Raw genomic sequence first — 13484 nt, 5'->3', positions numbered from 1 at the left:
AAATATATGATGTAAAGGACGTGGTTATATAAGGGGCCCCTGTTCTCTGTCCTGATAGTCGGTTTCCCCCAATATATGGTGAATAAGTATTCATCGCTGGCTCTAGTCCATCTCTACACCCTGCCTGACTGACTCATCAGAACTACCATGCACTGGCCCAGGGAGAACAACTGCACTTGACTTTAACATAAAAGAGAGGATAGCAACACAGGCATCCATCCAATTGTATAGCACCCACTTAAAAGGTGATAAACATGCTGACTTGTAGTTGCGTTGTGTAGTCTTCTCTTCAATTATATCATCATTTTTAATTATGATGTACTTGTATAATGATCAGTTTGGGGTTTTTCCCTTCACCAGCTTACACCTCGTTGGGATTATTTCACTCTTATGCCCTAGTGTACAGCATAATACAAGGAAAATGTAAATACTCAAATATTTTAAAATGTGTGTAAAACAATGGGCTAGACATTGAAAGAATTTTAAAAAAATTAACAAATGGCCCCCACCTAATTTTCTACCTCTTTTCCAAATCAACACCTTCCTCTGCCATATATCAATGCCAGCAAGTTCCTCACTATGTCCAGGGAAGGAGATGTAACACTTACTTTTACAGATAAGAAGACTGGTTATCTTGAATGAATACGGACTCAAACTCTTCCTATTGAAAATGGCATCCTGAAGTCTTGGGACCATTCTAAGCACAGGCACACAGTTCCGAGACATTGTAGGGCCTAATTAATGAATGGGAAGGAGCTGTGCATAGCTGACCCTGGTCCTCAGGTTTAAATCCACTGATGAAGAGATCTCCTCTTTCAAAAATACAGTTTGGGGCGCCTGGGTGTCTCAGTGGGTTAAAGCCTCTGCCTTCAGCTCGGGTCATGATCTCAGGGTCCTAGGATCGAGCCCTGCATCAGGATCTCTTCTCGGCAGGGAGCCTGGTTCCCGTCCTCTCTCTCTGCCTGTCTCTCTGCCTACTTGTGATATCTGTCTGTCAAACAAATAAATAAAAAACCTTTAAAAAACAAAAAAACAAAAATACAGCTCACTCTTTGGCAAACACAGCAAACCTTCCCAGCCCTACAACTACCACCATCCCACCCCTGGCAAAATGCAGAGGTCACAGAAGTGCTGCTTTGTTCAGCAAAAGAATGGAATCAAGAAAGTTATAAAAATATAACCCAGGCAGCAAAGCATAGTGGGCTTTGGCAAGGAAGAAGACTGGGGAAAGGAACCTCAGTAGGTAAGTTTTTCAATAGCTCAAAAGAGAAATTACGAAGACCTAAAGGGCAGCAGCAGGTGTGAGAACGGAAAGGTGAGGGAAGACATGGAAAATACCTGAGAAGCACAAATGCATCTACTCACTTATTTATTGAACACCTAGTAAATACCTGGCAGTTTTGTAAGTGCTGCGAATACCGCAGTGAACAAGGCACATGAGGGTTCCTGCTCTCATGGAGCTTACACTATAATGGGTACTGGAAAGCAATAAATAAACAAATAAATAATGACTTCAGGGGCAATACAAAAATAACACAGTGACTGGGTTGGGAGGGGTGTGTGTCTGTTTATGCGAGACTACTTTGGGTTGAATATTCAGCAGGAAGGTGACATTTAAGGTGAAAAGAGAGTGGTAAGAAGGAGGCAGCCTTGGGAAGACCTGAGGAAAAGAGTTCCAGGAAAAATGGGAAGAGCAAGTACAACTTCCCAGGTTAGAGGGGACAGTATGGACAAGTTTAGAAAACAGAGAGAAAGCCAGTATAGCTGTCGCGGTCTTAAAACAGGAGTTGGATGTGGTACAGGAGGGAGAACAAGAACACGGGATGGAGAAGATAGAGGTCAAGGAAAGTGATGTCTCGATCCCAGGCTATCGTTCCATGATGTGAGTTTCATTAGAGTTAAAGATCTGACTTTGGCTGCTGAGTGGAAAACAAAGTGCAGAGGAGGAAAAATAAGGAGGTCAGAAAGTAGTCTGTCTTGCTTATTGGGGCCGGAGATGATGGTAGCCTGGTTTAGGGAAACAATACGACATGGCGACAGATTGCACAGGAGGGAAAGTAGAGCATCAAAGATCAGCCTTTGGCTCCCAGCTCAGGCAGTTTAGAATGAGGACACAGTTAGCCACGCTAAATACCAAAGACGAAATAGCAGTGTTGCAAAAGAAGACAGTCAGTTTCATTTTGTTCAGTTTGAGCATGAAGGGTCTATAATATATTTAAGAGAAGAGGCCCAGCGGGCTGTTTTAGCTAAAAGTTGAAAGCTTAAAAGGTAAATATTTCTGAATCATTAGTTCTAGTTGAGAACTGGAGACTTTGGGGTGGGGAGGGGAGGAGAACCAGGAATAGAGCTGAATGGGATGTAGTCAAGGTTAAAGCATTGGTGGCAGACTAGATAGGAAGAATAAGTGAGAGAGATGGGCGATGGGAGATAAGAAGGTCGGAAGAGAAGCAGGATTTAAAGGTGACAGAATAAAATAAATTCGGGAAGAAGACACTGGACTGGGGAGATTAATCTGGAGGAGACAGACTAAGCATTTAACAAGAGTAAAAATCCAAAGAGGGTTCAAGGCGCAGTTCTGTACATCTCATGTATTTTTTCAGCCTCTATGCACTTGGCCACTGCCATATGCATGTAGGATATACAAAACCATGAATGCAGTCAGATTATAGATGAAGACATGGATAACATATGCCCAACTTCCTCTGACCTGGCTATGACTCTACTTCTTAATCTTCTATTCAAAAAAACATATGGGAGGGGCGCCTGGGTGGCTCGGTGGATTGGGCTGCTGCCTTCGGCTCGGGTCATGATCTCAGGATCCTGGGATCAAGCCCCACATCGGGCTCTCTGCTCCGCGGGGAGCCTGCTTCCTCCTCTCTCTCTGCCTGCCTCTCTGCCTACTTGTGATCTTTCTCTCTGTCAAATAAATAAATAAAATCTTTTAAAAAAAAACATATGGGAGTGAAATTGGAAACATCATTATACAAATAATTCTGGGTGTGTTCTAACATACTTTTAAAAAAACTAACCACCCCTAAAGAGTACTTGAACTTATTTTTTTTTAACAGGTGAATAGAAAAAAATAACTCATAACTAATTAGGGTGAAGAGTCATGATACTGTGGCTTAAATCTTTTAACTAGAATACCTACCCAAGCAGCACATCAAGTAGCTATTGACAATGAGAAACTGTCAAGGTTCAGGAAAGTAGGAGATTATAATCCAGGTTGGCCCTTGGCAGGTTCTGGGACCAAGATATATAGGGAATAGGAGACAAGAAACTGAGCTACTGGAAAACCAGGGGATGAACTGGGGGCCAAAAGGATTAGGGTGTCAAGGTGAATAGGTCAGCAGTGGTCAGAAGACTCCTCCTGCCAGCAGAGCTGGACTGTCCCAGCTTGATCACTATAACCTGCCAGATCTAGAGGAATAGAAGAGCAGATTACTGAAGCAAATACCCCTACAGTTCACTGGGTTAGAGGGAAAAAAAAGCCAGATTCATAAAAGATATCTTTGTTTTTTTGTTTTTTTTTTTCTTCTTTTAATCACAAATCTCACAGAAACTCTGACTCATTTGACTCATGTTGAGAACGACATCAGAACATAATTCCGGGAACACTGGCTGTCTTTCACACTACCTCATTGCTCTGCCATGATGTAAGACAGTTTAACTTGTGGAATTTCTGAATAGCTTGGATGGGCGATTTTTCACTCAATGCTACCAGTCCCTTCAGGCTAAGTTCAGGACCCACGGCTCCAGCAAGAGGCAGCAGAGAGGGTGTACTTTGAGGACTGTGGATGGGGGAGGCTAAGTGAAAAAAGGAAGCTATTCTACCTTCATTCAGTGTCTTCAAGCATGAGATCGGCACAACTCAAGGGTCCTTATTTGAAAAAGGAAGGTGAAAAAGTTAGTGATACTAATATGATTAAATATGCTAAGGATTATTAACCAGAGGTAGCCTGGCAGAGCAGCCAAAATTACATAAACAGAACTCAGTGTGGCAAAATCATCCTCAAATCCAGACAGGGGCTTCTTCTTAAGCAAGGAATGATATAATGATCTATTACCAAAGTTTGGGCAGGCCTGGCTGATACACTGAAGAGCCATCAGGTGCCAATAGCATGTACACTTCCCAAGTTTACCCCTGGCAACACTACAGGCAGCAGCCATAGTAGGTCCTGTCCTGGTGTAAGATGCCTGGCACATGCCTCTTTGCTAAAAGGAAATTCTCACAGTCCTTCAAGATTCATCATCATGGGCTGATTGTGTCCATCCCTGATCTGAATGTTGAAGCCCTAACCGCAGCCACCCCCACCCCGTCCCAAAGTACCTCAGAATGTGTCTGTATCTAGAGAAAGAACATTTCAAGAGGTAATTAAGTTAAAATGAGGCTATTAGGGTGGACCCCAATCCAATCTGATGAGAATCCTTATAAGAGTAGGAAATCAGAGGGTGCCTGGTGGTTCAGTGCTTTAGCCTCTGCCTTCAGCCCAGGTCATGATCTCGATGTCCTGGGATCGAGCCCCGCATCGGGCTCTCTGCTCAGCGGGGAGCCTCTTCCCCCTCTCTCTCTGCCTGCCTCTCTGCCTGCTTGTGATCTCTGTCTGTCAAATAAATAAATAAAATCTTAAGAAAAAAAAAAGAGTAGGAAATCAGGACACACAGAGATACCAGGAGCCTGCGCACATAGATAAAAAGGCTCTGTGAGGACACAGCGAAAAGCAAGAAGGCAGCCAGATGCAAGCTAAGGAGACAGGCCTTGGGAGAAACCAAACATGTTGACCTCTTAATCCTGGACTTCTACCTCCAGAACTATGAGAAAATAGAGTTCTACTGCTTAAGCCACCCACTCCGTGGTATTTATTGTGACAGCTCTAGCAAACTAATGCATTCTCCAGTAATTTTTTAGAAGAAAAATCTTCGAGGGACACCTGGGCAGCTTAGTCTGGTAAGCATCCCACTCTTGATTTCAGCTCAGGTCATGAACTCAGGGTCACAGGATCCAGCCCTGAGTTGGGCTCTGCACTCAGTGGGGGAGTCTGCTTGAGATTCTCTCTCTCCTTTTCCTTCGGCCCCTCCCCCTGCTCTCCCGTTCTTTCTCTAAAATAAATAAATAAATCTTTGAAAATACACAAAGAAAAGAAAAATCTTCGATCGTAAGTGGAATCACAATAGAAAACTACTTGTATATTTTGCTAATGCAAGTCTCAGTACTTTCTTGACTCCAAAAGAAATAATAATTCTGAAAGAGACAAAGCTAACAGATGTTTTATTATAGTTTTAAGACCCAATCGAAAAAAATTATTTACATTACATGGCATTTACCAGTCGATAGACAGTACTACACATATTCTTAAAACTTCTTAGCCTCCCTTCCTCTTCCCTCCTGATCGTTGCACATCCTTTGCACTCTCTCGTGCAGACTGTGAGTGTCCCTCAGCCAGTAGCCATCTTCTAAAGTTTGCTCTCATAGGATTTAATCATGTTGATTTGGGAAACAAGATTTGTTGCTTAATATCTCATCCATTTAAGGAAATCATTTGTTGCTGAATTTCTTATTTTTACCTTTATAATAAGGGCAAGGTTTAAATAATACCTAGAAAGAGCTGTTGTTGTACAGGGCTCTCTCTGCCACAGAGAAACCATAGGAAATCCTCTCAAACTGTTAAGCATTGAACATAGTAGCCGTTTACGACTTGGAGTGACTACCGGCTGGGAGTTGTGGTCCTGTCCACAACTTGGTTCCCACTGAGCTAGAAATCCTAGTTCTTTATGTAAGTCATTCTCTATGTCCCCTTGCTCTCTATCTTTAAAATGGCCTTGCAATGTTGACCTTAAGGACTAATGCTTCTTTGGGCGCCTGGGTGGCTCAGTGGGTTAAGCCTCTGCCTTCAGCTCAGGTCATGATCTCAGGGTCCTGGGATCCAGCTCCACATCGAGTTCTCTGCTCAGCAGGGAACCTGCTTGCTACTCTCTCTCTCTCTCTCTCTGCCTGCCTCTCTGCCTACTAGTGCTCTCTGTCAAATAAATAAATAAAAATCTTAAAAAAAAAAAAAAAAAGAACTAATGCTTCTTTTCTGACTACTATTTTCCTGGACACATTTTCTACCCTTCTCTTCTGTAATAAGTGATTTTTAAAAAGTGCATATACTTCCTTAGTTGGTGCCGTGAGGCACATCTGACCTTCCTCTCTTTGCGGAGAGATACCAAAGTACTTATGGGCGTTGGCAGCAGGGACCTATGATCCAGAGATGTTTCAGGCTTTTGCTTCAACAGCATTTCACCTCTCAGATAATAAGGGTAGCTACATTTCTTGAGCTTTTACTATACTGCAGGTACTATGTAACTATGAAGCAGGTGCTATTATCCCCATGTGATGGAAGAGGAAACTGAGTCATAGAGAGGTCAAGTAATTTGTCTGGCATCCTATAGCTTGTGAGCTGTGACCTGAGGCCAGGGATTCAGACTACAAGGCAGGTACTCTTAGTCATCACACTCTACTGCCTTTCTTAACTCTCGTACTTATGTCCAAGGAAATTATTAATGTTCCTAGTTGCACAGTGTTCTTTAAGCAAAGGATTTCAAGGCACCAGGCTGTATCTTGAATGCTAATGCTGTTTCATAATTCCAAACCTAAAGAGCCTTTACTAGATCTTATTTAGTCAAAAGTATTAGATTATTTGCACAGATGAGGCTTATCAGTGCATAATAGCATTATATTATCATACAATAGTTGCTTCCACATTGATCAATCTAGTTCTTTGTACGCAAAGGTAAAAGTGTCTCACACTGAGACCATAGGAGAAACAATGCCCAAGGTTCTCGCTGGGTGACCTGCCACCACGGAGGGGCAGCATGAAGCAGGTCCACAGTGAAGCACATATGTCTGAGTGTACATAACACACTCAGGTATTTTCTATTCTTTTCTAAATGAAAAGTTGATCACGACCCTCTATCAGGTCAACACTTAATGTCTGAAAATAACCTGAAAAATTTGAAAACAATTTGCTTGTCCAGAGTTTTAGGGGAGAAGGGAGAAGACGCTTGGCTTACCTGAAATCACTAACTATGCTTTTTATTTAATTCCTTGGCCAGTTAATGCTGAATAATTTTTAAAGATTTTATTTATTTATTTGAGAGAGAGAAAGAGAGAGAGAACATGAGGCGGGCGGGGGGGCTCAAAGGGAGAGAGAGAAGCCTCCCTGCTGAGCAGGGAGCCCAATGCAGAGCTTGATCCCATGACCTTGAGATCATGACCTGAGCCAAAGGTAGATGCTCAGCCTGAGCCCCCCCAGGTGTCCCTGAAATTTTTATTTATTTTATGGCTTGCATTTAAGAAAGAGACTGGAAGCCAAGGTTTGAGTTTTCTGCTTCATCTCAATGGTTGGGAAATAAATTCCTCAAGCCTAGGGAATGTATTAGAAAAGCAAGTTATTTTCAAACATTAAGTGTTTTCCTGATGGAGGGTCATGATCAACTTCTCATAACAAAATAGAAAAGAATAGAAAATACCTGAGTGTATTACCCACACTCAAGGTAACTATTATTTTGTGAAACTATGGTTTTCAACTCTATACGGATGTAAATTGTGTATCCTGCAGTGGGTCACAGTCAAAAGCATTTGGATAAACCTCATTGGCTACGATACTGCCACTGCGCAAAGTTAGATCAACAGTTGTATCAGGAAACAGAAAGGTGCCTGAATAGAGATCGGTCTCTGCTTTCCGAGAATTTAAGGGGCACAGTACACAATGATGAGCATATTGTGCATGCTCCATGTTTGTATTCTTTCCAATGTTTTCTTTCTTTATTTCCCAAATGTATGTTATCTCAAGGGCCTCCCTTTCATTCCGTTAAGAGATTACTCCTCCTTTTCTGATCCAGTACCATTAAAGCAGGCTTTCTTCTTTCCTTACCTTCAGAACACTGCTGTAGTCTCTCCATGGGGTTCTTTCCCCCAGTCTTCCTCTACTCACTAATTCACATTATCTACCACTGCTGGACCATTTCCAAAAATAACACTTACATTTAGTTACTCCGTTTATAGAGAATGAAGTCTTAACTCGTCTCTGGCCTTGACTCTCCTGTCTTTATGATCTGCATTTTCCAACATGTATCCCATTTTCTTTTCTTTTTTTTTAAAGATTTTATTTATTTATTTGACAGAGACAGATCACAAGTAGGCAGAGAGGCAGGCAGAGAGAAAGGGGGAAGCAGGATCCCTCCTGAGCGGAGAGCTCAATGCGATGCGGGGGCTCGATCCCATGACCCTGAGATCATGACCTGAGCCGAAGGCAGAGGCTTAACTGACTGAGCCACCCAGGCTCCCCATGTATCACATTTTCTACAAACCTTGGTCTCTGGAATGTGCCATGTTCATACCACTTTCATGTCTTTGGTTGCACAGTTGGACTACTGTCTCTGTGCCCAGCTTTTTTCTCCAGATTCTGTCTCAGGTCCTAACTCTCTGTTACCACTACACTTCTGTTACCACTACACTTCAGCTCTCTTTCAGCTCTCTATGCTTCTAGAATTCCTAGAAGTGAGACGTATGGTACTTTATCTCTCTTCCTCATTACCACAGTCTACCCTCATCCGTAAGGTGTTTTTTCCCCCTTCCATTATATTGTAAGTGGCCTGAGAACAAGGCTTATCTTGTACTGTTATATTAAGAGTTACAAAACTAGCAATAATGAAATTATGGAGTACCTACTATGTGCCAGAAATTCACAAATATCATTATGCATGGATTATTATGTATTTAACCTGTATTTTTTTCTAAGCTTCATGACAACTCTGAAAAAGAGTTATTGTCAACTTCATTTTTCGTGGATTCCATATTTGCAAATCAATTACTTGCTAAAATTTATTTGTAACCCTCAAATCAAAGCTCAGTGCTTATACAGTCATTCATGTGGTGAGGGAACAGAAGCCTGGCTGAGGACATAGCAAAAGCTGACACCCTCCAACTTTCCCCCACCCCCACTCCTGGGTGGGACATATGTGACATTCTTTAGGAATCTCCCACCCATCTTAATGTTAATACCTTGCTAGAGGGCAAAATGACCAGGCACTGGCAAGACCTCTGGTATCCTGAGTCTTGTAGGTCATCCTCTTTAGCATATGAAAGTTCTATTGAAACCTCCCTTTCCCTTACTTTCCCCCAACTGTGTGGTATGGAACCTGCCACCCCTCATAACCCCCGGGCAGCAGCTCTTCCTGCCTACGGGTCCTGTCCCCGTGCTTTAATAAACCACCATTTTGCACCAGATGTCTCAAGAATTTCTCCTTGGTCATCGGCTCCCGACCTCACCCCATGGAACCTCACCTGTATTCTAGAACTTCATCACATGGACTGTGTGCAGAGTGTCTGAGTCACCCAGTGCACATGTACTCAGCTGATGCCAAACATGACAATGCTCTTTTTGTTTTAGCTCACATACTTGTAAAACCTGTTCCTTTTCATAGCCAATTTAATGCCCCCCCCATTGGTTTTTGTTTGTTTGTTTTCTTTTGTGTGTGTGTGCTTTTTATTGGTGATTTCACATTTTTAAATGTCCCATTGCACAGTGCTAAAGGACTATCTAGTATTCTTAAACTCAAAAAGACTGTCATGTGCCTTACAGAGAAAACATATGTATTCGGAAAACTTTTTCTGGCATGTTCAGAGTTAATGATTAACCATATACCTTAAAAACAATGTCTTTTAAAGTAACACACAGTTCAGAGTTAATGATTAACCATATACCTTAAAAACAATGTCTTTTAAGGTAACACACATAAAACAAGGTCATATATTAATTGGTTAATGAAAATGGTATGAACAAATTCTCAGAGGAACCTCATCCTGTATTTTCCCTAGGAGTAAATGGTTCAGTATTCATTAATTTATTGTTTGCCACAAATCTACACAATATAACTACCATGAGTTACGAAAAGAGACCATACTTCTATGTCTCCTTTATTTCTTATTTCAATAGGAAGAAATAAGGTAGAGAAATATTAAGTAACGTGTTTGAAGACACCAAGATAGTTAGTCAAGCTGGGATTTCAACTTGCATATGTCTGATTTAATTCTGTCAAGTCTTGAAGTTTCAGCGTGTTGCAAATTCAATTTTCTGTTGATAGAATGACTGACTGCAAATTTTTCCAGTGGCTAAAAAGTAAGTAAATTGTTGTGTTTTTCCTCTTTTTCCCTTTCTTTCTCTAAATTGGATGTTCAGAGTTTTATTTGTGTGTGTGTGTGTGTGTGTGTGTTTAAACAAGATAAATTTCCCCCAAATTACTATGTTATTTATATTCATTTATTAATTACTTCAATAAATATTGGAGTGTCTACTATGCTTCAAGATATAATCATCTCTCAACAAGTTTAAAATTTATTGCTGAAAACAGACCTAGAAACAAATAATTAGAATATTATGAGAGATATTACAATGTTATATAAGAAATATGCTAGAAGCAGAGATATTTACAAGGTTTCAAAAGGCCAGAAAATTAGGAAAAACTTGAATTCTGCCTGGGATTTTATGAGAAGACTTGAATAGAAGGGATTTTTTAACTGGATCTGGAAGGAACTTGCATCAGATTGGAAACAAGAAGGATTAACTAACTAGAGAACTAACAAGGAGAGACTTAGAGATATGACAAAGCCCCCGAGTTTGGAAAAGAGTGTATCAGAAGGGAAAAGACTTTTGGAATATCTTTTCTACAGTTTCCAAAAATAAAACTATTATTATGCTTTATCATTTTAAGACATACAACCACACTTTATTTTCCCCCAACTTTAATAGGTTGTAGCTATTGCAGCTCACTTTCATCAGTGCATCAAATCAATCTTTTAGTGAATCCAGCATTAGTAAGCATTTTAACTAAAATGCATTGCACATAACTACATTGAAAAGAATGCATTCTTCTTAAATAATTTCAGTTAATCTTTCTTTGTTCACTTCCCGGTTTAAGAAAAAAGAATGAAAAAAAAACTTAGTGGTACCTATGTAATTACCAATTTTGGGTTAAGATTCCACACTAAATCTTATTTGAAGAGGAGGATATCCTAGAGCTTGACTGGGATCCAAAGATGGATCAAGAAAATGTCTTCTTTTTCAAGGATAACTGATTAGTGCTAATAATATGAGATATAAAGAGATATAGGAGAGAAAGTACCATTAGAATTCAGAGGCCCAGAGTACCAAGAAATTACCTTAGGAGACTGGGAGAAACCAAGCCAGTCTAAGAGCACATAGGAGGCAGAAACCAAGAGCTAAGAACATAGAGTGCACTCAAGAAGCAGAACGTGGTGGGGCAGCTGGGTGGCTCAGTGAGTTAAGCACCTGAATCTTGGTTTGGATCAGGCCATGATCTCATGGGCGGTGAGACTAAGCTCCATGTCAGACTCCGTGCTCAGCAGAGAATCTGCTTGAAAGATTCTCTCCCTTTGCCCCTCCTCTCCTTCTAAAATAATTTTTTTAAGCAGGAAGTAATTCATTTGACATAAGTCTGTGAAGAGGAGGAGTAACTCATGCATTTAACTGTAAAGATAGGTAACCTACATACTGTGGAGTGTACTAGAAAACAACATAAAGACTTTGAGTTGTCATTCAAGGGGACTTGGAGTTCCAGTGAAGGTTTCTGATCTAAGAAGTGATATAATCAGAGCTGTCCTAGGATAACCACTAGCACTGTGATGTACAAGATGAATAGAGATGTAGGTAAAGCTCTGAGGGAGGATTAAAGGAAAGAAGCCATGGAAATAATGTAGGCTGAGGAAATTAAAGGCTTAATTAGGATAACAGCAAAGGGAAAAGAGAAGAAAGAATGGATAGAAAAGATACAATTGTAGGCATAGCCTATAAGAAAGGAAAAGAAGGAAAATTCAAGATAACATTATAATTTCAGCCTAAGGACTACTAGTTCTACAAAGAGAAGTATAATATGCAAGAAAACTTGCAATTCAAGATAAGCTTAGTTTATGCCATATTAATCCTGAGGTGCCACCCAATCAAAAGTGCCCAGAGTCCTTGAAAATAGAGGACTAAAGTTTAAGTAAGGTACAGGTGATGTTGAGTAAGGTTATAAATTAGAGTTTATAATCAAGCAAAGATGATAAATACATATAAAATGTTTCTGTAAAGTGGTGGAAAGTAGAATAAAAGCAAAGTTGTCTGGGATTTCAGAAAAGAAAAAGATCATTTTCAGATGGAGTTTGGGACTTGCTGGTCTGGCATTCAGAAATCTTGCTAGATCCAGGTTAATGATTTTGACAGAAATGGAAGAGGAAAGAATTCCAAAAGACAAAGCATTCCAGAGCCCTGAAAAGACACCAGTAAAGAAAATGAAATAGAAAAATTCAGCTCCTGTTTGTGGAGGGATGACTAGGACACCAGCATGCTGAGAATTTTGTGTAGTGTGGAGGATTAATAAGAGAGTGGGAAGGAAATTTCTGACTATGCCAAAATGACAACAAAATAATCAGCAAAACTGCTCTATTTAATAAGTCAAACCAGCTAATGTCCCCATGACTAAACCTTTGGTTAAACTAATTGCTCATTGAGCCAATGCACTCTAATAAGTAACTAAATCAAAATATGTAACTCAATCAAAAACCTGGTCATCTTAATTTTTTCAGTTTCAGCATCTAAAAATCTTAAAGTCCTACACTCTTGAGGGTTAAAGGAGGGCCTAGAGATTATTTAATCATTCTACCTGATGTTTCAACTGTGAACATCAGTATCTGAGGTTTTTTGAAATTACAACTTGTATTTTGCATCAGGCAGTTCAGTTAGTTTTTTAATGTAAATTCTAATGGATAGAAGTATTTCAGAACTATGGGGAAAATATCAGCTTGGCTTACTTTATCAAGTTCTTAAAATCAGAAAACTGTTTCATTTTTCATAAAAAAGAATTCTTGAAATGCTCAAATGACAGTAACAATCCATCCCCCATATTTTTACAATTAAAACTGTAATCTTGGGCACTGGTGATATAATATAAAATGCATCATCAATAATTCCCATTTCAGTTACTTTCAGCAATATTTGCACATAATTTAAGTAACATATGTTCCTCTATAAAAATCAGGACATCAGTGTTATTTATGAACAATTCCATGATTTCAAAAATTCTTCTTTTCCTCTTTCAATAGCTGATTAAAACAAAACAAAGCAAAACAAAACAAACAAAACAAAACAAAAAAACCCCTCTGCATTCTCCAAGTGAAACGCAAATAAAACTCCCAAATGAATAGTAGGCTGAAAGAAAACTACCTGATCTGGGAGTTTTGCCAAAACCTTATTTTAATGAACTTTATGGGGAGATACAGAAAGAGCATTATACTGGAAATGCAGAAATCAAGTCAGCATTCTTGGCAGGAGTACATTTTAGCCTACAGCACAAAAGGAGTTAATCTGAAATGCAAACAGGAGTTGTATTAAATTTGCTTTGTTTGCCATTCAACATGCTTTGCTTTAATGGCAAAGGCAATA

General features: G+C 40.0%; 1 protein-coding gene across 5 annotated transcripts in view; it reads right to left on the bottom strand.

Annotated features, from left to right (window-relative positions):
• Positions 1-13484, bottom strand: part of ADGRB3 (adhesion G protein-coupled receptor B3) — a 743702-nt gene that overhangs the window by 359963 nt on the left and 370255 nt on the right. The gene's annotated exons all lie outside the window — the stretch shown is intronic.

This window comes from Meles meles, chromosome 5 (genome assembly GCF_922984935.1).
Source record: "Meles meles chromosome 5, mMelMel3.1 paternal haplotype, whole genome shotgun sequence".
NCBI classification, from domain to species: Eukaryota; Metazoa; Chordata; class Mammalia; order Carnivora; family Mustelidae; genus Meles; species Meles meles.
The sequence above is the reverse complement of the archived record's forward strand: the minus strand, read 5'-3'. Positions and strand labels throughout refer to the sequence as shown.